We start from the raw sequence: 5,651 nt of genomic DNA, 5'->3' as shown, positions 1-5,651 counted from the left end.
TTAGGCCCGTTTAATATACCACTGTGATTGTGTATACGTTCGCGTAACATAATTACGATTCTAAAACCAATTCGGAGTATGCGTTCGCGCAACTTCGGCTAAATTTTTCTTAATGAATAAGTGTTATTATTATGGACACATTCGCGTGACATGACTTTTGACATGCCAAACAAATGGGTACATGTACGCGTAACTCGTTTCAAGATAATTTTCTTAACTAAAAAGTGGTAAAGGGGTAAATGCACATAGGATCTAAAATCAGTAATTAAATAATTTTAATAAGCCAAGTATGATCAAAGCGACCGTGCTAGAACCACGGAACTCGGGAATGCCTCACACCTCCGGGTTAACAGAATTCCTTACCCGGATTTCTGTGTTCGCAGGCCGTAAATAGAGTCAATTTTTCCTCGATTCGGGATTATAAACCAGTGACTTGGGACACCATAAATTATCCCAAGTGGCGACTCTGATTTTAATAAATAAACAATCCCGTTTCGATTGTCCTTTAATTGAAAAAACTCCCTTATATCTATGCCTTTTACGGGGTGTAGGTAAAAAGGAGGTATGACACCATTTGTGAGGTAAAGTATCCTAACTGGTTAGCTAACACTGTTGTAGTTCCAAAGAAGAACGGTAAGTGGCGGATTTGTGTAAATTACACAGATCTTAATAAAGCCTGCCCTAGAGATTCTTTTCCACTACCACACATAGATAAATTGATTGATGCAACTTCAGGTCATGAACTATTAAGTTTTTTAGATGCATATTCAAGTTATAATCAGATTAAAATGGATCCGGGAGATGAAGAAAAAACTTCATTCATAACAGACAGCAGGACTTACTGTTATAAAGTAATGCCCTTTGGTCTAAAGAATGCAGGTGCAACATATCAGAGGTTAATTACCAAAATATTTCAAGAGCATTTAGGAAAGACTATGGACATATATATAGATGATATGCTTGTTAAAATTCAGCGTTCAAAAGATCACATATCACACTTATCTGACACATTTTCAATTTTGCGCAAATTTAATATGAAGTTAAATCCCAAAAAATGTGCATTTGGCGTTGCATCAGGTAAGTTTTTGGGTTTTCTTGTTTCTAACCATGGTATTGAAGTGAATCCTTCACAGATTAAGGTCATTGAAGAAATCCCTGATATACTTTCAAACAAGAAAGAAGTTCAAAGATTAACAGAGAGAATTGCAGCCTTGGAAAGATTCATTTCTAAATCATCAGAAAAGTGTTTTAAATTCTTCTCAGCCCTTAAGAAGCAGGATCATTTTGAATGGAATGAGGAATGTCAACAGGCACTCAGGAATTTGAAAACGTACTTATCAAATCTACCTTTGCTGGCAAAACCAAAGGCTGGGGAAAGACTACTTATTTACCTTGCTATTCGGAAGTTGCGGTAAGCGTTGTTTTGGTCCGAGAAGAACAAGGTAAACAATCCCCTATCTATTATGTTAATAAATCTTTGTTAGATGCGGAGACGCGGTATCCTCAGTTAGAAAAACTTGCACTTGCATTAATCATGGCATCTAGAAATTTAAGACCTTACTTTCAGTGTCATCCTATCGCTGTAGTAACTACCTACCTTTATGTAATATACTACATAAGCATAAGTTATCAGGTAGGTTAGCTAAGTGGGCAATAGAGTTAAGTGAATGTGAAATCACATACCAACCTAGAACTACTATAAAATCACAAGTGTTAGCTGATTTCGTGGCTGATTTTAGCTAGAGGATGCAATTAGAAGCAAAAAAATAATTACAGGTATTCAATGGAGCTAACCCGGGAACTTGGAATTTATTCACTGATGGCTCATCTAATGTAAAAGGTGCAGGTTTAGGGATTGTCTTGGTACCACCTACGGGTGAAACCATTCGACAAGCTATTAAATGTCACTCCATAACTAACAATGAAGCGGAGTATGAGGCTGTGATTGTAGGTCTAGAATTGGCACGAGAGCTTGGCATAAATCAGATTATAATCAAGAGTGATTCGCAACTCGTGGTTAATCAAATACTGGGGACTTATATAGCTAGGGAATAAAGGATGCAACAATACTTAGAAAAGGTACGAGAATTGATAAAGCAATTTTAAACCTGGAAAGTTATACAAATACCAAGGGATGAAAATGTTGAAGCGGACGCCCTAGCTAATCTTGCATCTGTAGCTGATGTGGCAAGCGATGCAAACACCTCAGTTATACATTTATTTCATTCAGTTCTCGATCCTGATAAGAATGAGGTAAATTTTAATAATTTAACTGGGGATTGGAGGAATGAGATTGTTGTTTTTTTGCAGTATGGTACCGTCCCTGATGATAAGAAAAAAGCTCATGCGCTTCGAAAGGCTGCTCGGTACTTCTTAAAGCAAGGTAATTTATATCGTAAAATGTTCGGTGGTCCCTTAGCAAGATGCCTCGGACCTTCGCAAACGGAGGATGTAATGAAAGAAATACACGAGGGACATTGCGGAAATCACGTAGGAGGAAGGTCATTGGTAAGAACCTTAATTAGGGCAGGTTATTACTGGCCTAAAATGGAAGAAGAAGCAGAAAGTTTCGTGGCCAAATGTGATAAATGTCAAAGGTACGGTAACAATATGCATAGACCTGCGAAGTTATTACATCCGGTCATTGCGCCATGGCCATTTATGAAATGGGGAATGGATATCGTGGGTCCATTAAGTTTTTGCTCGTACTCACTGATTATTTTACTAAATGGGTGGAGGGAGGAGCATTTAAATAGGTGTGAGAAAAGGAAGTCAAAGATTTTATTTGGCGGAATATCATATGTCGATTCGGTGTACCAAAGGAGATCGTGTGTGATAATGGCCCTCAATTTATTGGAGCTCAAATCACGAAATTCTTTCAAAGTTGGCAAATTAAAAGGATTACGTCAACACCTTATCATCTGGTGGGTAATGGGCAAGCAGAATCAACGAACAAGGTTATTATCAATAATTTAAAGAAATGATTAGAGGAATCAAAAGGTAACTGGCCTGAAGTGTTACCTGGAGTTTTATAGACATATTGCACAACTACAAAAACAAGTACAGGAGAAACACCGTTTTTATTGGTTTATGGAGATGAGACTTTAATTCTCGTTGAGATATGGGAACCAAGTACACGGTTCACATAGGCGACACAAGAATCTAATGACGAGGAGATGCGGGTCAATCAAAATCTACTCGAGGGGAGGAGAGAAGCTACATTAATAAGAATGACAACACAAAAGCAAGTCATAGAACGATATTACAACCGAAAAGCACGCCTCAGATTCTTCAAAGTGGGGGACTTCGTGCTTAAAAAGGTTTTTCAATCTACAAAGGCAGCTAACGCGGGTAAATTAAGTCCAACGTGGGAAGGACCCTATAGAGTTCGTGATATTGCAGGAAAGGGAGCATATGAACTGGAGACAATGGATGACAAGATACTACCTTCACATTGGAATGCTGTTCATTTGAAGAGATACTATTTCTAAGGAATACCCACGGTCAGGTATCACCATTTTAAATTTAATTTTTGAATTATTAAAATTTTACTAACGATTTTAGATGATGGGCACAAAGCTAACACGTACTAAATGATGAGTCACGACCTGTAAGGCACACGGAATAACCTAAAATTCCTGGCCTAGGGTTACAATTATTCTGATAGAAATTCAAACGGGTTAACCAGTCTTCATCTATAATCGTACCTCGTAGTCCCGCATGTTTTTCCTTTTCAGGAAAAGGACCAAATGAGAGAAACTATCAAGTGCTCGAGGCTTCATACTTCAACACTCAAACACTTGGGGACTACATAATATACACAGACATGTGTATAAAGAAGGCAAAGAAGATTGAGGAAAAATCAAGCCTAAAAGAATCAAGTGCAGAGTAAAAGTCACAAAGTCACGAGATGGAGCCACGAGCTAAGGCCAAAGAAAAACCTCACTATAGTGAGGGTAAAGGCTATGTACTAAAATGTGTTATAAGAAAAAATCCCGTGTCTATTATTCTTCTTTTGTAAAAATCTGTTACAAGAAAAATAGTTACGAGAAAGTAATAGATGTAATTCAAATGCATGTAAAGTATTATTCAAAAATTATCAAAGTTATTTCAAAGACACATGTTTGTTCCTATTTCTTTTATCGTATGATAACACTATTATGAAGTTGAGACGTCTTCTTCATTAAGTGTAGAAATATAAAAGGGCCCTCTTTTATAAAACTCATGTTTAAATTAGTTAGTCATGAGATTAACATAAGCATTTTCAAAGAACAAAAATGCAAATTATTCTATAAGTCCTTAAATATAAAGGCAAGAATAAAGCAGACAGAAGTTTAAGATAATAACATAAAAAACTTCTTAATACTTAAAAACTGAAGACTAAGTACGAACTTAGTCATAAAACTATGAAATTGTTTATACAAATTGCCCCATAAAAGACTTGGGGACTTGCGTATCCAAAATCAACCTTCAAATGAAGCTAAGGATTTGATTACAATTTTCCAAAATAAAAACAAAAACAAAATCATTTAAATGATTAAAACTGGTCACTGAGAAGTTTGTGGAACTGAAGCAGGAGCATCAATAGCAGCGGGCTCAATTTGGGTAGGTGCATCAACAGATGCGGTTTCAACTTGGCTCGCAGCAACAGGTTCGATTGGGCTTGAAAGAGTTGGGATACCCGTATCAGCTTCAACATTCATGGGAGCTTCAACCACGGGAGAAGGGAAGTCCTGAGTTTGCTGAGCTTTTTCAATGGTTTCATTGATCTTAGCTAACTCCGACTCCAGGTTGAAGTTTTCTTGGCCAGCTTCAATTAGGGTATCACGACGTGAATTCAAAAATGCCCAACTTACCTTAACAACAGATTTTTCTTCAAGGATCTCATAATCCTTTTCCCAATCAGCAATCTCATTCTTTAGCTCTTCATTTTCAGCCAAGGCGGAGTTATAAGAAGCTTGAAGAGAGGCATGAGAGCTCTCTAAAGCACACACCTTATCAGTAGAGACTCGAAGGTCTTCTTGTGCTTGAGTTAAGCTTTGCACGAGCTCCCCAGCATAAACTTCTTTTTGACTCAAAAGAGCCTTCAACTCTCTGTTCTCTTCACTGGCCTTAGATAGTTGCTCTGAGAAGTAGGATTCGAGACGTTCTTTTTCTTTTTCTGCTTGGCTTGAGAAAGTTTTTACAACCGCTAACTCTGAAGTTAAAGCCTGCACCTGCTGCTCTAAGGTACTCTTGCTCTCTTGTAAATCTTCCATATCAATTTGTGCACTCTCAAATTGTTCCTTCCAATTGATTGCCTCCAACTGAGAATCACGTGCTACCTTCTCCAAGAGGGGGATTCTGTTCATCATTTCTGTGCCGATAAGATTGACCTAAAAAAAGGAAGGGAAATAAGAATCCCAAAGATAAAAAATTTTTACAAAGTAAAGAAGGGAGAGAAGGAAAATACCTTCAAAGTGGCATGCACGATATCATTCATTAGAGTCAGGGAACTATGGCTCTCCATCTTTGCTTTTTCAATTGGGCCAATTAAAGGCTCCAGCCATACATCTGCCTGACCTGACTTCCTCAAAAGGCTGCTATCAGCAGGAACTTCAATAGTTACCCTCCTCATAGCGGCACTTCTACTTGAAGAGCCCACTTCCGTA

Source organism: Nicotiana sylvestris, chromosome 5, assembly GCF_000393655.2.
Source record: "Nicotiana sylvestris chromosome 5, ASM39365v2, whole genome shotgun sequence".
In the NCBI taxonomy this organism is placed as follows: Eukaryota; Viridiplantae; Streptophyta; class Magnoliopsida; order Solanales; family Solanaceae; genus Nicotiana; species Nicotiana sylvestris.
This window is presented reverse-complemented; position numbering follows the sequence as displayed.